Source organism: Lycorma delicatula, chromosome 3 (assembly GCF_047948215.1).
Source record: "Lycorma delicatula isolate Av1 chromosome 3, ASM4794821v1, whole genome shotgun sequence".
In the NCBI taxonomy this organism is placed as follows: Eukaryota; Metazoa; Arthropoda; class Insecta; order Hemiptera; family Fulgoridae; genus Lycorma; species Lycorma delicatula.
This window is the reverse complement of record NC_134457.1, coordinates 220,347,046-220,373,653: the sequence shown is the minus strand read 5'-3', so window position 1 is coordinate 220,373,653 and position 26,608 is coordinate 220,347,046. Positions and strand designations below refer to the sequence as shown.

Here is a 26,608-nt window from a genome sequence, read left to right as displayed (position 1 = left end):
AAGGATGATATGTATGAATATATTAAATAATATAAAGCATAATATATATATAGTATATAATAAATATGTAATACATAATGTATATCTATATATATATATATATACTATACACATAATAATACTATACTTACATATACTATATACATATATAATATATGAAATGAAGTGAAGTCTCAGATGAACCATTCCTGAAATGTGTGGTTAATTGAAACCCAACCACTACAGAAGAGTGGTATCCACGATCTAATATCCAAATTTGTATAAACGTAACACATTTTCCAGACCTATGACTATGTGACTATTTTCTAAGGTGGGGGGGATCTACATATCATACAACAGTGTATTGAATATAGTAGAGAACATTTGTCTGATATGTTATTTAAAAAATGGAGTTATGCTAATAAATGCCATTTACATTTGGTGTAATTACATATTAAAAAATACTTGTTACATCATATTCTGTATTTTTTATTTTACTTTTAAAATCATCAATCCCAGTAACTCTACACATAAATTATTTACTAACTAAAGGAATACCTGGTTTTCTCTACGATGGCAATCAGCTAAACTTGCTTTAGTATTAGTTAAATCATCTCTAAGCAGCTGAATTGAATTTTCACACATTGATCTTTCTTGTTCAGCTGTTTCACTGGTTGTTCTAACCTGTTAAAAATTAATAATGCTAACTTAACAATGTTAACTAATTTTGTTCAAATGTTAAGCTACAAATATGGATTAAATAGAATTACAAAATTACCTAGTACAATATTACAAAACATATTTGACAAGTAAATATACCAAACTACAAAAAAAAAATCACAAAAAATTTGATAATTAGTTTTTTCTGCATAGTTCCAGCACCGAGAGGTATTTACTAAAACAGATTATTACATTTTTTATTGTCATAGTATGTAGCAACCTGAGAACCAGAGATGGTGGCTGGAAAAAATTTAAATAAGTAATAAAAAATAAAAGTTACTTGCCACAAAGTCAAATGTAATGAGATGACCCATTCATTTCCAATTAAATTATGTGAAAAGTTGTTTTTTTGAGCTGCAGTACAGTTTAACTAAGCAATCAAGTATGAGATAGCAAGTGTATTAAGTAGGTCAAATAATGTTTTATTCGAGAAGTGAAAGAAAAAAAAAATATTTTTTTTTTAAATAATAGCACTGATAAACATAATTTTTCTTTCCCAAAAAAGTGATATATGATTTTAATCTGTTTTCGATGCTAAAAATGAATATGAACTTAGCATTATATGAACTCAGCATTTTATGCTTCTATATTGTATTTTGTTATCTCATTTTTTATTGTTTAACATTGTTAACACAATTTGTAAACTATAAATAAACAATACTAGACAAAGAATTAAATCATATGATGGTCATATATTATGACATCATATGTAATACTGAAGAGTGAACCTTCATGGACAAGATTAATCATGTCTGTGCAGGTCAAAACATGTAGCTGAAAACACAACTGTGTTGTTTGTATTAAGCACTGGATTTAGGAATGAATTAATTTTGTTCAGTCTTATTGCTGCTGTCTTAAATTTGTTAATAGTGCAGTGTCATAATGCCTTGAAATTGTGTAAATGTAAATGATGTGGATGTCTTTTGTTATGTATGTGGTGAGTTTACCATAAAATCAAATAGAAAAAACATTACACATTTAATTAAAAGAGCATATCATTTGTACTTACAGTGTAAAATTGATGATCAGGATAAGACATGGGCTCCTCATATAATACACACTAATTGTTCTGTATATTTAAGAGGATGGCTAAAAGGTTCATGGAAGGCTTTACCATTTGGTATACCTATGGTTTGGCGTGAACCAAAGGATCATGTAACCGATTGTTGCTTTTAACATGTGGGTCTGGAATTTCTAAAATATTAAACATATTTTAAAAATTCTTGGTTGCAATTTGCAATCAGGCCTGTACCTCACAGTGAAATTATTCCAGTTCCTGAGCCACTTGTGAATGTATGTTTCAAAAGCAGCGATGAAGAATCAGGTAGTACTGAAGAAGACAACAATGATTTTGATTTTGAATTATCTTCCAATAAGCCACATCTTATATCACAAGGTGAATTAAATGACTTTGTTAGGGATTTAAATTTATCAAAAAATCACCTGAACTGTTATGATAAAGACTGCAAAGTTGGAATTTACTTCAAAAAAATACAAAAATTTTGAGCTTTCAAAACAGACAAAAAGAACTTTCTCAGTACTTTATTGATGAAAATAATATAGTTTATTGCACAAATATTGATGAGGTTATGTTGTATTTAGGACAAGTTCATAAACCTTAGGACTGGCATCCTTTCATGGATTTATCCAAGTATAGTTTAAAAGTGGTTCTACTACACAATGGTAACAAATATCCTTCGATATCAATCGCTTATGGTATTAATTTGGAAGAGACATAATATGATGTGATGAAAGACATTCTTGAAAAAATAAATTATAAAAAACATAGCTGGAACATATATGGTGATTTGAAAGTTATAGCTATTTTGTTATGCATGCAGTTAGGCTACACTACGTACATTTGTTTTCGTTGCAAATGGGACAGCCGAGCTAGGGATAAACATTATGTTACCAAAGAGTGGAAAAAATTAGACAAATTAACTCCAAATGGGAAAAATATTATTCATGAGTCCTTAGTAGAACCCAAAAAAATATTTTTACCCCCTCTCCATATCAAGCTAGGACTAATGAAAAATTCTGTAAAAGCAATGAAGAAGGATAGTCCCGGATTTTTGTATTTCAGGCAGTAATTTCCAAACGTAAGTAAAGGAAAAATTAAAGAAGGAATATTTTTTGGTCCTCAAATAAGAGAGTTGGTCAAAGTGATGTATTTAAATCAATGTTAAATAATGTAGAGTGCAACTTGGGCTTCATTTTAAGATGTTTGCAAAAATTTTCTTGGCAAACATAAATCTAACAATTACCACGATATTGTTAATCAACTTCTTACTTCATACAGAGCTATAAAATGTCTTTGAAAATACATTTCCTCCACTTGCATCTGGATTTTTTCCTGGACAACCTCGGAGACATAAGTAACGAACACAGTAAACGTTTCCACCAAGACAATTCAGTGATGGAAAGCCGTTATAAGAGGAAATGGAATATTAACATGCTAGCCGATTACTGTTGGACATTAATTCGGGAAGTGCCTGAGGCTATTTACTCGAAAAATTATTTAATAGCATCAGCAAAATCATTCTTAAACAGGTATGGCCATGCAAAATTATAAATTTTACAGATTTTAACTACATTTTTCCTTAATTTTTTTTAAGCATAATTTATTTAAAACTAAGGGTGATAGAAAAATTGTATTTACAGATCATAATGTATTCAAGAAATGGTATCATACATAGAGAAACATTAATTTTTTTTTTGTCTATCAGTGTAATTTTTAAAAAAAATAAAAATATTTCATACCACATCAAAATTTATTTTGATATATAAGTACACATAATAGTACAGTAGTAGAGTAGTAGAATAGTATAACAGGCTGGTAGAATAGGTAGGATTGTTGTTTTAAATCAATGATGGATACATTGTTAACAGAATTTTATTTTTAATTTTTCAAAAAATACATTAAATATACATTTCTGTGGCAATAGGTTATTAGTCATAATTTATGCCTTTCCTTTAATATCGATTAGTGTTAAAGACTTTTTTAATACTAAAAAAATTACAAACAGTATAATACAGAAACATAGTTACCTACTGATGTAATTTCAAATTAGCCTCTGCTTGCTAACTACTAAACTGGATTAAAAACAAAGTAAAAAAACAGATGATATATTAAATAATAACCGCTTCTGATAGGTCACTGATTGAAAAGAGTAGGCTTCTGATCGGTTGATCATCTATATTGTAATGAAAATCTGTTTTGTAATGACCCTCACTATGATACAGATTCAGCTGCAAAATTCAAATGTTATAATACAGCCGTACAAAAATAAGTGTTTGATAGAGTACACCAAATAATTTTATCAAAAAACTTCAACCGTCAATTGAAGTAAGCATTTCTAAGGAACTACTTTCCTAATGATTTAGCAATGACCTGCAAAAAGTTAATATTAATTTTAACTTTATTCAATGTGTTGAGGACAAGAGAAGAAAAATAATAAAACTTTAACTCACCTGGTCTTTAAGAAGCGTCACTTTACGAGTACAACGATTCCGTAACATTTCTGAATCAAGTAACCTCTTCTGCAATTCATCTATTTTCTTTCCTCTTTCCAAGGCTGTCATCTGTAAAATACTTTTAATTAAGTTATATTACATAGAAAATAAATAACCATTCATTTTGAAAACTTGGAATTTTCAAACCGATCCATCAGAACAATATAAGCATGCACCATTTTACATTCAAAATTTTATAAGTGTAAATTAACAATATGTTACACTTACAACTAGCTGAATTATTTGTTTTTTGGATAAACAAATGTTATGCTTAATTTAAATCTCTTTTATAATCCTTTGGAAATGGTTAACCAAACTAATTTTTCTTTCCTTTCCTAAATAACTTCACTTAACTCTTACAATCAAGCTATTCAACAAATGGCTGAAGCTAAAAAATTGTAATGAGCGATTTAGTTGGCTTATTCTTTATATGCACATAGAATTAGTACCTCAACAATTAGTAGAAAAATATCAATTGAATGTTCCCAGCACTTATAGAATATTAATTGAAAATGCAAAACCCCTATAACTAATTTATCTCACTTGAGTGAAAATATAAAAGGGAATTCCTGAAACCATGAAAATTAGAGTGCACCTTCCTATTTTGCCTATTACAAGATTTCAATATTTACTTACCCCAATATTTACTTTCCAAACAAAATTTCACAACTGAATTCGAGTTTTGGTGACAATCAGACCACAACATCAATGAAAATTATCAAATATACTCTAATTCCAGTTTCCCCCTTTTAGAGGTGGTTAAAAACAATCCAACATACATTTTATGTATAAAATGAATACATACATCTAATGAACAAATATCAACAAAAAACTAACAAAACATAACCTATGCTTGCTTCACTCACTAACCTCATCTAATTTAAGCTAAATACACGAATTACATACAGCTTATTAATAACAAAAGTAATTTTTAAACTAAATTCAATAATGTTAATTATTGTTATTTTACATTAATTAAATCAAATTTTTATTTTATTTTATTTGTTGTCAAATTCCTAAAAATTACCAAAAAATCAATTTAACTTACCGTACCTTCCTCAAACACAATGATTTCACTATTTCTTGAACATTTCAAAAAGCAGTACATCAAAACACAAGGGAATCTTATATCCACCAATGGAGTTGAGGTTAGAATCATTATACACCAGCTGTTTTGTGGTGCATCAATATTCTAAGCCAACCTATGTCTAAAAAATTTTTGTTTTTAAATATAATGGAGAAAGATAAACCAAGTTAATCAAACTCATTAAAAAAAAAATTACTGTCAAATTAAGCAAATGAAGCCACACATTAACATTTGCTACAATAACAATAAACAAGACGATCCTTTGTTATATCCTTTCTGCATGCTATACCCTCAATTCAGTAGGATCTGATAATTCTTATTCCACTGACTACTCAACTCAACTCAAGACAGATCAACTCTGACTGTAGTACAGATTATTAAATCATGAAATTAAAAAAAATCTATGCTGGTTTTCAATTCCCAGCAAGCAGAGCCCACTATCTTCTCAGGAAGCAGAACTATGTGAGGTGTAATGGGGCAAACATTTCTTGACTACTAGGCCTCTGTAATAGGATATTTGATTTTTAAAGTGCTGGAGTTGTCAATAAATGTTGTCAATAAATAAGGAGTAACCAGACATCCCTAGACATTGTAGCTGGCTATCCCCAACAAGGAGTGGCAAAAACATGCTATTGTCCAAATCACTATAGTCCAAGGTGGTACCCAACACCCAGGCTGTTATTTTCTACAACTTTTTGAATCTTTTAAAAGAAAGTTTACACTACTCAGATCAGGTGAAAATTTTTTCAATATTTTTGAAATTATGTAGCGATCAATTTAATTGTTTATTTAATTTAAATACTATTCTTTATTTATTTATTTATGCTTATTGTAAGGATTTTTCTTCTTTTTTTTAACTGCAAAAATCTTGCAATAATAAAATAAAGACAGTATAAAAGAATTTAAGTTATTTTGTTAAGATTATTATGTTTTAGAATATTATCTTGTTTTATAAAAAAGAAACCAAAGAACTTGTTATTATCAATAAATAATTAAAATTACCTAAGGTTTGCATCATCACGTTCAGCTTCTAAAAGTGATCGCATACGAGTACTATCCTCATGTAATGTAACTTTTCTTCTTAGTAAATCTAAATGAAGATCTCTTCTCTGTAATTGGCCTCTTAGATTTCTAACACGTCTTTGAAGATTGTAAACCACAGTAGACTATAAATTTACAAAAGATTACTTATTTAACCCATTATAATAAAAGAAGAGAATATTAACTATGCAAGTAAAATTTAGTAATGAAATAAACTTGAAAATAAAGAATATAACATATAGAAATTATAATATGAAAAATAAACTAAAGCACAAGCATCTAATAAAATAAAATGAGACTAAATAAAAATTACAAATAAATCTAAGTTATACCATAGCTGTCTATGGTATAAAGATCCATGAACCTCAAATTTATAAAAAGTAATTCATCTTGAATAAATTTCACCACATTACATTAACTAATAGTCAAAAACATTAAAATCAATTATAATAATTAAGTACCAAAAACTCGGATATAAATTTCCTCCACAAAAACTGATGAAGTGACAAAGCAGTAAGCAAATTTTAAGAAATGAGCCAAACAGGGGAAAATAACAGCTCTTAAGTATGATTTGAAGATTATAACAATAAGTACAAATTAAATGACAAACACAGTAAGATAATTATAATATCTGTATCAAAGAATTATTCTAAAATTTTAATGAAATCAACATCTTGGCTTATGTCTTAACTGCTGATAACACAGGGGAACAAAAAATTTTTTTTGTCTTGGTAAGAAAAATATGTGATTCTGATAATATTTTTTTCACCTGAATTCAAATATGATATCAATTTTTCCCCATCAAGCAAAGTTTCTGAGAAAACTTTATAATTCCAAATATTTCAATACTTTCTCCATTTAGACACGTGACTCACGTACAAAGTAAGAAATTATGATTTTCTGCTATACTTCGCTTGTGGAGCATCCCTATGATGGTCCAACCATATATAATCTGTCAGCATATCAGGATTCCATTTGCCTTGGTTCAGCTATTTTCCATAGCTGAAATCCCTGATAAAAGTGTTCCCTGTGCTCATCGACTGAGTAACATTTTTGAATGCTTTTCAAGCTGCTTCTTCAGTGGATTCAATAGTTCCTCAAACTTTTCATCATGCATTAGTAATCGTATTTGTGGACCCACAAATATTCCTTCTATAAATTTTTGGATCACTAATTTTAGGAAACTCTTTAAGTACATGAAACCAAGTGTATTTTCCATGGCCTTGACAAGATTCGTTTTTAATCCTTATTTGATATATAACTGAGGCAGAAACACAATTTTAGGATTACACATTGGGTCATATTTCACATTTTTCTGTTCAGGAATGAGTGATTAGCATTCATTTAGACCATTCTTTTCTAATGAAATGGTTGTTTCTGTCCCTACTATTCTATTCACACAGAAAACAACAGTACTTTGTGTAATCAAGCTGCAGACCAAGAATAAGTGCAATTACATTAAAATCACCATGATATTCCATTTATACACTGCATATTGAAGCTTTTCCAATATAAATTGAAAGTTTCCATATGTTTCTTTCATATTAGCCGAGTGAGCCACAGATACAGATGGGAATTTATTGCCATTATGCAGAAGCTTTTAAACTAACTTTAGAGGAATCAATGAACAAGCACTGTTCTGTTGGATTATGTTCATTACAAAGTGTTTCCATAAGAGAAGAAATGTCATTACAAAACACTAAGCCATTTTCTTCAGAAAAATACTCTTTAAATTCAGAATGACAATTACAATACGTACATATCTTTGTATTCTTTTGAAGAATATTCCATCCTTTTAGCTGGGAAGCAAGCATTTCAGACTGTTTTTTGGGTAACTTTAAATCTTGTATGAGATCGTTCAGATTTTCTTGAGTCAGTAAATGAGGCTCAGATTTGTTCAAAAGTTGTATCACCAGAATCTGTTTCTTTTTCTTCCTTACTTCCATCAGACTCTAAGCTCTCTTCCTCTAATGCCACATGTTCTGGAGGCTTTGGTAAGGGCAATTTTTTACAGTGTGGAACTGATCTCATTGCAGATTGCAAGTTAGGGTATAGCACTGTATGTTTTGATTTTAATGTAATGCCTTTAATGTTTGTTAAGCATAAATAACAGTCAGAAGAGTGATCTTTCGGTTCCCTCCAAATCAAAGGGATAGCAAATGGCATGTGGTGTGTGCCATTTGTACATGCAGTGAGAAGCCCAGAACATGAAAAACAACAGATATGTGGGACCCAGGCCCTTGTTTGGTCCCCGACTCTACACTCAAAATGAAGTTCATAACACTTTTCACTAATGGAATAAGGTTTTGCCTTTGACACTTTAGCATCACTTCACCACATATATAGGATGATTTAAACAGACTTTAGGCGTTTTGTAACTAATGCGTAATTAAAAGAAATAAAGTTGTAAATATGCAATACACAATAACTCAGACACAAAGCATTCACAATGACGTGTTTACTGGTTCACTACTATCTCACAACTGGCATCGTTTTGATGAATGTATGGTACACTAAATAGTCTTTGTACATGTCTATACACATCTGAACCTGTACAACAATAGCAATGCTACCCTTTGAGTTACCTCATTTGGATCCATCATATTTACAATGCTCTATGAGCTTTTACTTGGCAACGGATAAATTAATGAAAAAATGTTTTAAAATATTTAAAAAAATTAATAAAAAACTATGGGTGATGGAGAAATTCCGAATACATATTTGAAAACAGCATAAAAACTACATTAAGTACACCTATTGATACTCATGAGTCAAAAATCATGTTGACCAGTGTAATTGTTACTGTCATTCTTAAAGCACAATCACTGTTCTATGAATGTGTTTGTCTGTCTCTATTGTCAAGGTCTCAATCTTTTGTCCAGTTTTGATAAATTATGGTTTAATACTTTTAATGTATTCAGTATTTATTTTATGGTTATTTGTTTATGTTTTGAATTATATCTCACCTTGATCCGAAACCTATTCCGGTTTTAATCATTTTTTTCAAACATACAGAATATGAGCCTGAATAGTTATCATTATCTCAGGTACTCAAGAATCACTGTAAAACAGGAACTCAGTCTATGGCTTTGCGACAGTTAATCTGTTTGTTTAATAAAAATAGCATGGTTATCAATTTATTATAAAATAATAAATTTTTGCCTAGGTATTGAATTTTTAACTACATCTTGATAAAAAAAAGTAAAAGATAAATACAGCAAATTAAATGTAAAATAAAACAACTAAAGGAAGCAAAACGTCATTTACAAAAAACAAAATTAAAAACGCAGAAAAAAAGAAATATCTACATTTGCTTTTGCTAAAAGTGAAATTTATTATTTCTTTAACACTATTATAAATAAATCTCATAGAATACTAGATGAAGTGAAGATCTGATACAAAAAAAAATATCCTAAACTCTTGAACTACTATTAAGTACAGAGGAGGGGACTTGCTTGGATATGATCTTGAAACTTAACTACACTTCCATGATTTTTTATCCATTGATTCTTGGACATAACTTGCAGACTGGCAACATGCCTTTTTACTACAACATGCCTTCTACTCGTTGCTGTCTTGTTTTGTGATGTTATGACAGAGTGCACTGATCAAATTTTATTAGTGTTAAACATTCTCAGATATTCAGACATGCAAAATAAGAAACAACAAGTTAAATTAATTACATCATATAAAAATATGATTTTGGTTATAATGCTATAAAAATAAGTGAAATTAAAGTTATATTACTTCTAATGTTACTGAAAACAATAAACGCGTAGCTGAATGCTGATTGACCACATAATGGCTAAATGAAACAGAACCTCAAAATAGAAGAGAAAAAGAATACTCTTAAGCAAAAGATCATTAAACAAGCCTAATGAAATCAAGTGGAAATTACATTAAGATTTTCACTGGTAAAATCTGATCGATCATTTTTACGAAGTGGTTAATTGTGAATTTACATTATCAAATTTATATATAGCTGTTCTACATAGAATTTTCTTTTTCTTCATACTATTATATTAGGTCAAATAGATTACATCATTCTGCTGATAACATACAGGGAAGTAAAATTTAAAATACTAACACATACAAGTTAAATTCATGAATCTGTATTATATTTTAAGTTCACTAAAAGAAAAAAAAAAAAAGTAAAAATGGAATATTAAATGCTGCTTGAAGTCATGCCTGTTTCAAAACAGTAAAGTAGATAATAACCTTTTGTTATTTACGATACTAAAGAATTAGTTTTCTTTTAAATCATCTTGATTACTGATAAAACAGTAATCAACTCTAAATTTATCTTTTAAATTCAATGTTGAATTATCTTTCTTATCTTTATTAATTAATATCTAAAAGTGGACATATTTTTTACTTATGTAAAACCAGCACATTATTTGGACACATTAATCTGTACCATAAATGGGATTGAAAAATTAATTTCTATGTACACTCAAGTAATATGTTAGAGAATAAAAAAAAGATTTGTCCTTGTTCTCTTTGCTTCTGTTTTGCAAATACTAAGTATATTAACTGAAGGAACTGAAGGAAGCTTATTAATTATTGCCTGGTAAAAGGTGTAAAATTCATTAGAGCAACACATAACACAAAAGTATTACTTGTTAACCAAATACTAGAATGCACTACAAAATTAATATTGCAAATACTAATTCAAAGAGGTCATCATTTCAAACAACTACCCAAGAAAGATCAGTGACTTGCAATTGTATTTTCATTCTATAAGGATGTAAGCCTTATTAATTTATATACAGAGAAATGCTATTTACTTATTAGTGTGCACTAATGCATATTGTATGTACAAAATATACCTCCAAATTTCATTTTTTGCAATTACCTAATGTACCACATTATTATTTTTTCAATAATCATGTATTACAATTCTTTAATTATAAAGTTCACAAAAATCTTTGGAACAATGACATTTTAATTAAGAAAAAAGAATCAATTTCTTGGGTAGGAAAATATGTACTGAAAAAAATTAAATCATCTTAAATTGATATCTCAAATAATTACAATAACTATTTATTATGTACAGTCAATGAATTAAAATATTTATTTATATCTGAACAATATACAAAAGCAAACAGAAAATTCTAAATGTGGATAAATTCTGGATGGTAAAATTCCCTAATCAGAGAAAGTTACTAGGAGTTAATTATCCCATTTCTATTCCCTTATCATTCATTCAATCCTTCTTACTTGGATGAATGCAATGGCAATTTTTGGGTAACTGCACTGGATCCAAAAGTAGCAGCTAGCAGGCAGTTTTTAAAGACAGTAAGACTGTATTAAATCTCAGTAGGGTAGTGACCCTGACTTTTGAAATTAAGTATCATTTTTCTTAAGTGGGAGTTTCATAAAAAATTAAATTGGCTGATATGTCTACTCAGTATTGCCAGCTCCTCATGAAATATATTATCTGGATAATTGTTCTAAATAAAAAATAGACACTGTATAATAAAAATTTAAGTTTATAAAGTTAGATAAGAACTTATATTTGCACCATCCAGTATATGAACTATTATATATGCTTGTACCAATCAACGTAAAAGGTAAAATTTTAACAAATTATTCACACTTTTGCATTAAATTTGTAGAACTTTTAATTAATGATGCACTCTCATATAAATATATATATATATATATTACATCTTTATAAATGGTTTAATCCACATCTCTAAAAACACTCCAAAGAAACAAAGGTGGATATTATTCAGTGTCTTTATAAGTAAAGTTGGTCCAACTCAACATCCCACCAGTTTTGAAATGTTATTACAGGGATTCATCTGTGGTATAATTTGGCTATTTTGTATAGTACAGATATGTAAAGAGTGATGATAAAAAAACAAAATTAAAAAAGTAATGTGTGCATGTATTAATTTACAATAAATGTTTACCTAAGGAATACCTCAATATATTCTCTTATGGCACCAGGATTTTCTGATTCCTAAATTGCATCTGATAAGTTCACTAGTAAGTATCAAGCCAGAATTCAGTAAGAGACAAATATAAAGGGTAATATTTTTCAACAGATTGCATAAAAATGTTAGCTAATTAAAAATAATAAATGTTAACAATAATAGTACTCTAGTTAAATTTCTTTAACAATTTACAGTTTATTAATAAGAAATACTAACAGTAAAATATTATTATATTCACAACACAAACAAAATTACAAATAGTTTTAATTAAATTGTAAGAGCAATCATGTACTGACACCTGCATACATATATGCACATTAAGTACTATAAAACTACAATTAAATTTCAGTCTGGATAAATTATTATCTAAACGTTAAAAAATAATTACATAAAGGCAAGCTAAATCTGAAAACCATAGAATAACTCGTTAAGCCTCTCGTTGAAAAAAATACCTATTTGCATAAAATGTAACAGACTGCCATAAACTTGTAATATACTTTAAACTCTATATAAGGAAACTTAAAACTCAAAGACTTAAACAAACTCAAGACTCAGTTTCTTAACAAATCTACCTAAGGTTTCTACATTGTTTCTGCATTATTTATATTGAAGTAAAATACAGAGATTACTCTATCTCTATCAGCTAAAAATATTATGCTTTTTTTTTTTATTTTTGTAGTATAGTTTCTACTGATAATTTTTCCTATTTATTAAGAAGTAATTTCATCTAACACTAAAAGTTGTAAACCATAAATTGGATCATCTTCTATTTACTTTTTTTTCCTAATGTAATACTGATTTCAGCAATACTCATTCATCTACATCAGATGAAATTTTTTGAATGAAAATATTTACCGTTATTAAAAGATTCAGAAAGAGAATGGATCAGTTAAATGACAAGAAAAAAAGATGTTAATACATTTGTAGGTAATGAAATTTGAGGATCAACATCTAAATTTTAACAACCACCACAAATATAAATCCAACATTTCACAAAAGCAAGCATAATCAACAAAATTTGATTTACAGTTAAATAATATCTGATTTTCTGTAAGTTCCATGAGAACGTACTAAAAATGTTTAAACCTTAAGAAATCAGATCAACAGTTTAGGAGTCTTGTTAGAATCAACCAAACAATGAAAGGGTTAAATTGAAAATTAAAAATGAAATCAGTTAATAAAATAAAATATGTTTTCATAAACAAAATAACATCAAATCATTCTTTCTGCAGTCTTAAAAAACTTTTAGCTCTAAGAATTCAATGAGTTAAGAATTTTACAACTTACTCTAATTAAGCTATAAAGCAGCCTTTTTTTTAAGGTATTCAAAAACCATGTATCAAAACATGACCAGAGAGATATTTATAAATCTATAAAGAATGTTTTTTTTTATATATTAAGTCACTGTGATGAAATCTGGTAAAGTTACAAATTGTTATAGTGAGTACCTGTTTCATATCTTACCAGTTCAACAGATTTCACGTGTATATTTTGTTTATCTACCACAGATATGAACAAGATAAATTTCTGTCAACTCAATAAATACAAGTGAATTTTATAGACAGCATTAATTAAGAATTGTATGAAAATTGATTGTGTTACGGCCCTGTAACATCTAAAAGTAAAGTTCCTTTACATCTAAAAAAAAAATTATTTAAAAAATCAAAGTTGAAAAGATAAAATCATTAACCCACTCAACTTGAATACTTTTTCAGAAAGTGTTGGGTGTTGTGATGCTTGTTTCATGAATACCACATGCTACGATTATCCAAAAAATATTTTTTTTGAATATGCATGTACAACAATTAGAGCAATTTATTTACAAATAACATTGAACAATTTTTTTTTTCAAGTAAAATTATATTAAATGTATAAAATAAAGAAGTATATAATTTATTTATCAATTTACAGAATACAAGAATACTTTTTAAAAAACCTTTTTTCCACTAAATTTTATTTAGTTTCAACTTGACTTGGTTTTGTTAATAGAGAAATAATCTTTATCACTGGTAAATCTTTGTACACTTTTGCAGCAAAAATAATAGTGTAAAGAGAATGAAGCATTTATGCAGTTGGAATAAATGCCAACATGCGGAGAATAACAGAAAATATGTAAAACTTTATTAAAGCAGAACATTTACATGTCAACCAACAACAAAGGTTTTAACCCACTTTCAAACCAATATAAACAAGTAAACCATTCATTATTTCTGGCACAAAATTTTTAGTATAGTTCAATCATTCAAAGTTACCAGATCTGGATTAAGGGTGTTTCCAATCAACAAAAATTTATTGAACTATTTTATTTACCTTCTGAATAATAAATTGAATCATATATAAATTTATAAAAAACTTGTTTTTTGTCTAAAAATTTTGTTATAAATGAAGTTTTTAAAATTAATTTTAAATAAATAATAATAATTATAAACTAAACTTAATAAAAATTTATAAAATTAATTGGATAATTCCCTATAAGCTGACTGCTAATGAAGACATTCTGATCTTTACAACAGTAAATGGTAAAATGAAATTTTAGCATGGAAGTTCTTTAACAGGGGAGGAAGAATAAAAAAAAATGATAATTTTTTGCAGCAGAACATTACATTTACTGTCAATTTTCATATGTAGCAACACATAAAAAAATGTTTCTAATTCTCTCTAATCATGTTTTGATAAAATAAGCAGTTTGAGTTATAAAAACAAAAAAATATGGTTTTTACTAAAATTATTTGGCTGGTATTTTAACTTAAGAGAATTCATAACTCTTTAAATTCTTGAAAGATTTCTTGTAAAATGAAAAAAATGAATTAAGTACTTGAAATTATTTTTTTTAATAGTAAAAATAAAACACTACAAAAAAACTACTTTTAAAGCAAAAAAAAGCCAAAAAAAGTATTAAAATAATAAAGCAAAGTACAAAGAAGAGGAATATGAATCTTACTTCTCTCATTGGGATGTCACAACAAGCGTTCCCTTCGAAGTCGAGGGAATGTCCCATAACACACACAACACCTCTGATATAAGATTTATGCAAGCAAGAGAAAGAAAATAAAAACAACAACCAAGGTATAGACACTATATTAAATTATAATACAAGATTTAGAAGAATTATATAGAAATACATTACATAATTAGATTCAGAAAAAATCAAGTGGTAACTGACTGAAGAACTATGTATAAAATTTAATATAATTCAAATATAATAAATATTAAAAACATCCTTCAAAATAAAGATAAGCTAAAAACAATATAGAGGAAAGAAGTCCCTTATACAACACAGAAAGATCTTGCAATTCAATATGTCATATTTTAACGTAATTAGTAATAAATGAGACAAATATTTAATTAACATGCATGTAATTTTTAAAAATATAAAATTCTGGCAGTTACTGTACAATATCAAAATTGGCAGAAGTATTTAATCTAAGTAATCAAAATGTAACTTGTATGCAGAATTTTTTTTTAACTATAAAAACATCATAATGTTTTTATCACTGCGAATTTATATTTTTTATTAAATGAGAAGCCAGTAATATAATGTCAAGATAGTGAACTATTGAGAATAACATCAGTTTGATGAAAGTATAAAAAAAATCCTAATTCAGCCAAGCTACATTTTGATAATTATTTTAACTGAAATTATTTTTAATTAATATTTTTATTTTTTAGGTCAAATTTTCCACCAATTTGATCTCAAAATTAACGAAGTTGGAGAGGCCTTAATTTATTTTAATAACTAAACTAGTAAATTTTTAACTAATTACTTCTGTAAGGCACCTAATTTTCTCAAAAGTTTATTTACAAACTTTATAAAAAGTCTTGTGTCTACTTGATGTAGATTTTCACTTGAGTTTATATTTCCCGTTATCTTAAATCCAACAGATTCTTTTTTAACATCTTCTCTGATATTACTAAGCAAACAACTAAACTTATTACTGCATTTTCAATAACATAAAATGAACAAAAAAACCAGTTAAACTTATTTTTATTAATTTTCTGCAAATTTCCCCCTTACCGTCACTAATTTAAGCAAATTGGAAATGCAAAAGGTACAGACAAAATAAGAGAACTATTTAAAAAATAATTAATTTATCTAAGATAAATCACACAAGTGCTAATGATTACATTATTTACAGAGCACTTAAGCTATATACACAACATTATTAGGAGTTCAAGCGATGGAAATTTACCGGAGATTGACTGCACAGTTCAGGGACCAAACATTGTCAAGGACTTGTGTGTTTTCCTGGCATAAAGAGTTCAAATAAGGACGATAATGAGTGGAAAATCAGCAACATGATCGCCGTCCTCAAACTAGCATTACAAATGAAAACATTTGCATGGTTCAAGACAATCTTGAAGATGATCGACGGGTGAGAGTATCCAAAATTGCAGAAGAGGTGGGAACAATTTATGGAAGCTGTAAAGCGATCATCACAAATGACCTTCAGTTCCATAAAGTGTGTGCCAGATAGGTCCCTCACTGTTTGACCGCAGATCAGAAGTTGGAACGTTTGGAGATCTCTCAGAGGCTTACAGCAAGGTTTGTGAAAGAAGGCGATGCATTTTTGAGTTGGATTGTCACCTGCTACAAAACGTGGGTCCACCACTACACTCCCTAGTTGAAACAACCCAGTATGGAGTGGCCGAGGAAAGGGAAGGCAGCCCTAGTGAAAGCCAAGACTCGACTGTCAGCTGGTAAGGTTCTTTCAACTGTTTTTTTCAACCGGCATGGCATTTTGCTCATTGATTTTTTGCTTGAGCAACACACAATCAATGCTGCTTACTTCTGCGAGCTGTTGAACGAGGTGAGAGCTGCAGATGAGACCAACCGATTTGAGAGGCCACCCTCCTCCATGACAACGCCAGGTCCCCATACTGCAGCTCTAACAGTCTCAAAACTAAAAGAAATGCACTGGACTCAACTTGATTATCCTCTCTACAGCCTAGTCCTATCACCCTGTGATTTTCATTTGTTTGGGCCACTTAAAGAAGCTCTAAGAGGGCAACAATTTGAAGATGGTGAGGCCAAGGAGGGATCCGTGTGCAATTGGCTCCTGATGCAACCAGCTTCATTCTACAGTGCTACAATAAAAAACGTTCCTTCTCGCTGGGAAAAATGTATTTCAAAATCAGGAAACTATGTAGAAAAATAAATTAATTTTCCTTTTATTTTTCAATAAACAATTTTTTTTTAAAAATAAAATCCTGTTTTTATTTGATTATATATATATATATATATATATGGTATATCAATATTTAATATTACAAGTATACACCCATGTATAACTAGTATACATCAGGATTTTCCACTAGTGATCAGTATATTCTAATGCAAAACTAAGGGGGACACACACATACAAATGACATTTAGTAGCGTAGGATTATTTATTTGAAGTTGATTACTTACAAAAATGATGAATGACTATTACTGAAAATTCCCATGGGAAAACAAATAAAATGCCACCTCATGTTCAAGTTACGATTAGGCCTATATTACGTCTGCTATTTTCTAAACAATATTTTTCCATTATCTGTTACAATTATATTTTCATTATCACTAATCACAATTTCTTTCATCAAGAGTTCAGTAGCATAATTGAAATGTTAAAAAATATATAAATAAAACACTAATTTACATTCCCACCTCCTGAGTCAGAAGTCATGACCACAAAGCTGAATCCAATAGTCTCTGAGCTATTATGTTAAAAGTTATATCTTTCGTAAGTTTGCAGTCATAATTATAAAAAACAGGCTGCTTCCAATTTTTGAATAAACCGTGAATTTTGATCACTTGGACATATTTAGCAAGTTGTAGAAGTGTATGGTTTTTTCATCGAATTCATATTGTTCTTTCACCTTCATTTCATAAGCTATGAGGCACAAAACATTTCAAATGGATACAAATGGCAGTCCTTCAAAATATTTATGATAACACTTAGCACACCCAGAATGATTGTAACTTTGTTCACTCAATTTTCAAAACTGTCGGTAGTGGATATTTCAGTTTCAAACGGTATAAGCATGTGACTCAGCTGAGTGTAAAGAAAATGCTTAAGAAATACCTTTAAAGGACCACTTTATGCGTTTAGTTTGATTGAATTCAACGCTCTTTCTCATTTTTTGAATTTGGCCTGGAGTGAATATTGAATATTTTTTTCACGTATTTACCTTGCTGCTTCAGTAAATAATTTTTTGATTTTAATTTTGATATTTCCTCCAGTAAATGTTTGCTTTCTAACTTGTTATAATGCAGTTCACTAAGCAACTTGAATTTTTCACCTTCTGTAGATGTACTTACTACAATGCTTTCAGGCTCTCTGAGATCCTGTCATGGTGAGATCTTCCTCTTCAGCATTCACTGATGAATTTTCATCATTTTCTGGTGATGAAGGAATGTTTTTTTACTTGATAGCACCTCATTTACTTGTTTTTTTCTCTACTTTCACTATGTATGTTCCTTGAACCAGTCACTATTGTCAGTTCCTGTTTTAGGTAAGTGGTCAGTAGGAGAAGCATCTTTTTTAAATTTTTTTTCTATACGGTTCATAATTTAAAAGTTGACTTTGTAAGTCTCACCATAGTAATCAGGTTTAAAATGTATGATTCAAATTGTTCTGTTGACAACATTAAAATTGTCTTGTCAGTCACATTTGTTTACCCAGATTTTACTTTGTGCACTGTCTTTTGGGAATGAGTGAAACATAACCTTCTTATCAAGTTTATAATATTATATTTGAGTTTTTATAATTATTATTATTATTGTTATTACACTCAAAACAGCACACAACACCATTTTGAATACATAAAATTATCCACCCATTTTCAAACTCAAAACAGACATACACAGTTTTTAGATACACACTTTCACAGATTTTACATGCACACAAACAATACACTCACTAAAATGAGAATTAGAACAATAAGTAAATCACGCACAGAAGAACAAGGATCATGATGGCAATTCACACTAAGTCAAGGTTATAAACTGCAAGTATACTACATATTAACTGATAGTGCAGGTTAGCAGTTGTCAATGAGTGATACACCATGTGCAGCAGCGAAAGATTTACAACTGTGAAAGTATATTATTTGTATAGTCATAGTATCATGGATCATGTATACTTATTATCTTCCTACAAAAGGGCAAATAAATAAATTATAATCAAATATCCTTTTTCAGTACTCTTTCAATATACATGGAAAATTCAACTGCTTAAATATACCCAAATTTTATAATTTTAACAAAACCAAACACATACAGAGAAAAGAGAGTAGTGTATTATTTTATACAGTGTCTACAATGTTTTTCTTTTTTTTAATGCTACACATTCAATGACGAACTTTAAAATAAGCTGATTGAAAACAGCAGTTCCTAATTCTTGGTTTAAAAAAAAAATCCTTTACATTATTTCTTTCTTAATGAGCTTCAAAAACAAACATTAATAATGCTGAAAAACTCACTATTTAAATTAATTGTAGCAACAAAATATTCTCATGGCTGCAAACATGATATCAAAAATAAAATATTGCAAGTCTGTAGAAAGAAACAAAAAGTGGATTTTTACCCTTTTTGCTCATTTTAGAAAAAAGAAACATTAATGCTTAAAAGCACAACTATAAAGGGTTTTAACGCAATTAAAAACAAAAGACTACCCAAAATTTATGACAACACTTAAAAATGACATCAATATTTTCTAAGAACTGTACATTAAGTTACACTATTGCATGTTGGATCTATTTACAAGTGCAAAAAATTAACATTTAAACAACAGCTTACAACTAACTGATTTTGTAAATTCTTTATTCATTATTTCTTAACTTTATTGTTACAATACACATAACACATTTGTACAATTTTTTTAATTTCAACTGACTTTTTTTTTCACCTGTATAATTTTTACACATAAGGTATTTTATTAATATAATATTAAAATAAGACTTGCTAAATATTTTTTTTTAGCTCAAAGTTTTATCAATTCACATCCATTTCTATTTCTTTTGGAGATAGCCAATATATAAAGCAAATGAAAGTAGAGATAAAAAAGTACAATAACAAACATTTTACCACTTGAATTACATAATCTTTCTTCTCCGTAAACAAACAACGTTTAATGTAATTTACAGAATTTTAAATACATTAAACACCTTATGAACCAAAATATTTTAAGAAACATTATTTATAAAACTGAATCAATTTTATAATTTCCTTTATGGAAAAAAAAAATTATGACTGATATAATACTTAAAGTAAGAAAGAGTAAAAAAATGAAAATTTTTAAATACCTTATCAACAAGTTTATCACTTTCTAATCTTGCTAGTTGTTTAGCTCTTAATAAAAGTGATTCTGTATGAAGATCATCCCCAATATCTTTTGTAATTTCATCCATACTCATTGCATTCGCTAAGCGTTCCAAAAATGTTACAAACTATAAGAAAAAACCTACAGTTAAATATTACAGGTCTGTATTTTGATAGACACAAAATATTATAAAATTAATTTAAAAACAATTACTGTAAAATAAAATTTAAACATTTTTAATACTTGTTACCAAGTACTGGGAGGACTAAAAATTCGTTTCATCTATTATCAGTAATAAAACAGTTAATAAAATATACTTTAATTTTAATACATATCAGAGGAACTGTTCAAAATCTCCTTGTATGCTAATGTGCTATTATTCATGTCAGCATTTAACCAGTAAATTACATCTTTTTTCTAACAAAATTTTGTCTCAATTTATAAAATCTACTGAATTTTTAATTTTTAACTAAAAAAACTTCAGGCAATTCAGGACATTTGCATTTAAAGAAAGTACCACATCTTTGATTATTCTCCATAACAAAAAAAAAATAAGGCATCAAACCACCACATTAATGACATGATCATTCAATTTTCAACAACATCTAATTCGTTTGGGAAAATTTTAACTGCGATATTCCCTAACTTAAAGAGCATAATGAGTACATGCCTGATTTTGCTCCCTAACAAACGAATAGGTAATACTTAACACAGAGTTGTTCAATAGCTCAGCAATAGCAAAATCTCATAACATCTGAAGAGATGAATCCCCTTTTATATTTCTATTGAACAAATAAAGTTTCTAACACTCTTTTTATGATCCCACACAAAACATGAATTCCAGGTACATTAACCCTGGATAGACCAAGGGAGGTCAAAAAATGGTCACAGTTTAGAAAAATATTGTGCTAATAAATGACATCAGTAAAAAAATCTGAAAAAAATTAATTTGTGTCATTAAAGATAACATTTTTTTCTGGGAAAACATCACGTTCAGATTTCTACCAGCTGTTTATTTTCATAACAGAAATTAGATAATGGATTACTTTTTAACCCCCCTGGTCCAACAAGTGACCCATCTTATATTATTAAAAAAAAAACTTTTTTAAAACAGAAAATATTTTCCTTGTAATGTTTCAGTTTTTCTAAATGAGATTATTTTGTTGTGGTAAGTTGGCATGCCTGCTTATATTAAATCAGTAGTAGGTCAGTGTGTTTGTAGTTGATAATACTTTCTGTATTAGGCTAGTTTTATTTGAGTTTTTGTGAAATGGATGTTTTATTTTTTTGAAATTAAGTGAATACATTTCTACCTATGATATAGAAATTATATTACATTAAGATGACATATTGATGAAGATGAGTTGTACAATTCAAGTGAAACAGAAGACTTTGCTTATGACAACAACGTTCACAGTGATGGTTTAGGAGAACCCTCAAAATAACAAAGTAAAATATATGGTGAAATCAAGTATAAATTTGAAATATTTAACTAATAAGATTAAGACTACTCGTAGAATGATAGCAAATGTATTTCATGAAAGACCAGGTTTGAAGGATACTGGTACAGTAAGAAGTATTTATGAGTCTTAGAAATTTCTTTTCAGAAAATGCATTGTCACTCTTTGTGAAACATTCGAATGAAGAGGCAGTTTTACGAAATTTAAACAAGACCAGTGAAATGAAAATAATTGAATTTTTAGGAATACTTATAGTAGCTGGTGCAAATAATGATAATAATTTAGACTATCATTACTTGTGGTCAAATGAATTTTGAACAGCATAATATATTGCTCCTATTAGTCATTGTAGATTTCATAGTTTGCTCACAATCATACAATTAGATGATAAACAAATTAAAATGACAGTGACAAATTTGCTCCAACAAGGGAACTCTTTGAACTTATCAATAATAAGCTTTCCAAACATTATACACTATCAATCAGTAAATACGGCTATCAATGAAATCTTGTCCCTGTTCAAAGGTCGATGTCTGTTTAAAGTATTTTTAAAAGAAATACCTGGAAAGAACAATATTTTAATAAAATAGACTATTAACAGATTATGAACAGTTTTATACTGAACATGGATATCTCTTGTGGAAAGCGGCTGACTATACCTACAGATTCAATATCAGTAGTAAAACGTCTGGTTACTTGTATCACAAAGTCAAGGAGGAAAGCAACTAATGATTGGTTTTATACATCTATTCTTTTAAGTTAACAGCTTTACAAAGAACATGATCTAGCAATGGTAGGAATCATGTAGTCAAACGGGAAGTTCAATCCAAAGGAATTAAAAGAAACCGGAAATGAACCACTGCAGTTAAATATGTCTGCATTCACAGATCTAGAATCTAATAGGCTCCTGTAATCTCACTATCGTACATAACCAACAAAAAGCCTAAAAACAGCCTAATCTTCTTGTCTACTAAAATAATGATAATAATCTGCAAAGGAAAAATGATGTCTGATATTTTACAATCAACAAAAGGCGCTATGGATTCAATCGATCAAATGGCAATGGAGTGCATTACAAAAAGGAGTACTAGAAGGTGGCCACTTTATGTTTTTTATACTCTAATTAATATTATATGCATAAATGTTTTTTCAATATACATTCAAAACTATCCAGAATGGAATAAAAGTAACAAAAATATAAGAAGAATCTTTTTACAGAAACTTGGATTACAGCTTATAAAACCTAAAGTGATAAAGTAATCATAATTTTAAAGTACAAAAACTAATAATCACAGCAGTAGAAAACATTTTAAGTTATAAGATAACAACAAACTCTTCAAGAAAGCAAATAACTGAGCCATGGAAAGATCAATGCTATACCTGCTGTAGTGAAGCTTCTTCAAAGAAAGAAAAACAAACGAGTAAAATAACTATTATTTGTGCAAAGTGCAGTATATACGAGGTGCGACAATAAAGTAATGAGGCTGATGTGAAAAAAAATGTTGCTTACAGTTTTAGACATGCTTGGTGTTGTCTCCTTCAAAGTAGTTCCCCTCTGATTGCACACACTTATTCCAGCGCTTCTGCCACTGATGGTAACATTTCTGGAACTCATCTTCTGTAATATCCTCCAAGACCCTCGTCACAGCTTTTTGAATATCTTGTGTTGTTTGAAAATGGTGTCCCTTGACCGCCATTTTGACTCTTGGAAATAGAAAAAATTCGCACGGAGCGATATCTGGTGAATAAGGTGGCTGTAGTAGTACTGAAATTTGTTTTGAGGTTAAAAATTGCTGTACTGACAGAGCAGTATGGGATGGCGCATTATCGTGATGCAGAATCCAATTATCAGCAATGTTGGCACGGACACGAAGAACTCGTTTACGAAGTCTTTCTAAAATTTCTTTGTAGAAATATTGGTTAACTGTTTGTCCAGGAGGCACCCACTCTTTATGAACAATTCCCTTGGAATCGAAGAAGCACACAAGCATGCATTTCACTTATGACTTTGAAATGCGAGCTTTATTTGGTCTGGGTGATCCCTTTGAGCACCGTTGTGAACTTTGGCATATTGTCTCTGGATCGTATTGAAAAAACCAACCTTCATCACTAGTGATAACACGACTCAACAAATCTGGATTGATTTCCGTTTGCTCTAACAGATCGGCTGTCACATTTTTCCATGTTTCTCGCTGTTGTTGTGTGAGATTTTTGGGGACCATTTTTGCACAAATCTTTCTCATACCAAGATCTTCAGTTAATATTAGACGAACCGTTTCTCGATTGATGTTGAGTTCTTCTGCAATCATTTTCACGGATAATCTTCGATCAGATCGTACGATTTCACGCACCCTGGTCAAGTCGACATCTGTCCATGAGGTTGATGATCGTCCACTGTGGTCTTCATCTTCAACATTCGATCTGCCTTCGCGTTGTTGTCGCGTTTTCACCTAATTTAACGCAAAAGGAAATGGCATACCGTTGCGCAATATTTTGCGGTTTCATTTCTGTGACGGGAGACACAAACACGTGTTCACTTATTACAGCACAACTCACGACTGAGCAGTTGCATCAATGTGCCGCTTGGACTAGAAGTAGCTTATAGACCAAGGTCAAAGATGGTGTGCCTATGCAAGCTGCAGGGTTGCCACATCTTGCAAAGAAAAATCAGTTTCATTACTTTATTGTCGCACCTCGTATATGTACATAAAAACATTCTGAAAAATCAAACACTTGTTTTGAATGTAAAAATGAACCAGAAGAGTGTGAGTAGTTTAGAAAAAAATTTTGAAATCTACTGATGATAAAAGAACATTTATTTTTTTAAGAAAATTTAGTATTCATGTAATCTAGAAAATTGTTTTGTTTTACAAGAAAAAAGAAAAGTCATACTTTATAACAGATCTGTAAATAAAAAATGTAAATGAAATGAATACAATTGATTTATACATATTTTTATTAATTCTGTTATCTTTACAAAAGTAAGCACATATAAAACTACCCACACTCTACAAGAAGGTTATTTTCAGGATCTTTAATTAATCATTTCCTAGACCTCTTTAATTATAATTTATTGTATTCATCTATATTCTAATCCAGTCGGTCTTCACTTTATTTACCAAAATTTGTTAGATTATCTATTTTATATTTGCCATTTATAAAACTTCGAATAAAATAAATCTGAACACTACAATTGGCATAGAATGCCTTTATGAACGGCCTTTTTTTAATTGCATTATTGTAGGGCGGGAAAACTTTCTGCTGACGGGTACTTGTAAAATAATTGATTTTATTAATTCTTTTCTGGCGGTTTTGTAATTGGCTAGTAAATAAATTATAATATATCATCACATCATGTTAAAACAATAACCTGCATTCAACTTAAATATTTACATTTAACAGATCTGATAAAGGTTGTAACTGTTTTTAAAGTATTTTCTTTATATTTGTACACATTTGATGGCAGAAGGAAATCCTTTACCAAAAATTGAGTTGGAGAAACAGAAGTACATCAAAATATTTCAATAATGAAGGATAATTCGCAGAATTGTGCTAAACAGTAGAATACATATTATATCGCCTAGAATTAACAAAAAAGATTATGCCATTTACCAGTCTTCTTTTTCAATGTTACTTCTTAAAGCCATATTCTATATCTTTCATGAGCGATCACCCATATTTTATTACTTTAAATTTTAACAAGTAACTTTAAATGAACAATATATTTTCCATTTTATCAAAAAAAAAAGTCATAATATAACTTAATACTCACACTACAATATTTTGTAACCTTATAGAAAACAGCTGTACAATATCAGGAATACTAACATTACTAAATCATCTGATTTTGTATATAAAATACTGAATGTAAAAATATGTTTAAAAAAATTAGTTGGCTGACAAATTTTATGTAATATCAAAATAAAAATATTGACTTAAACCTTTTTGAACAGACCAAAATTAACATGAAACATGTTTAAATAGAATTAAGTTGATTTAAGTCTTTTATACCGACCTCACATTGTTAGAAAAATATGGTCAAAAAGAATTAAGATGTCTTATGACTTAAAAAGACACAAGTTGAATTAAGACCATATTACCAACCAAAAGTTTGAAAAATTGAATTAACTCGTTTGTGTCACTGCTTGTAAAACCAATCATAATAATAATTGACTTAAACCTTTTATACCATCTGAAAGAGAATTTTTTTATGCATGTTGTTACCATTGAAAAAAACAATTATTTATTTTTTTTACTTAAGTCCTTTATACCTCTCACCATAGAAATAATACTGATGTGCCAGTTCTTTTATCATTCTTGAAAGCAGCAAATAAAAGGTAAGTTTTAAGAGACTAACCGGAGAATAGAGATGTATAAAACACTTGCTGAAAAAAAGAGAGTAGAGTGTTAAACCAATTTTTATTTTTTTAAATTAAGTCGATAATTGTAATAAATTAGAACGTAGGATCCAGGATATATGTGTAAAAGAATGGTGTAGAATTTCTGTTTTTTGTCTCATTAAAACTTTTTTTTTTATTAATAAATGAGAAATCCATCAACCAG

The 26,608-nt window shown here is 28.9% G+C and overlaps 1 pseudogene; it reads right to left on the bottom strand.

Moving 5' to 3' along the window:
• Window positions 1-525: 525 nt before the first annotated feature.
• LOC142321316 (activating signal cointegrator 1 complex subunit 3-like) overlaps window positions 526-26,608 on the bottom strand; it is a 104,326-nt pseudogene continuing 78,243 nt past the window's right edge.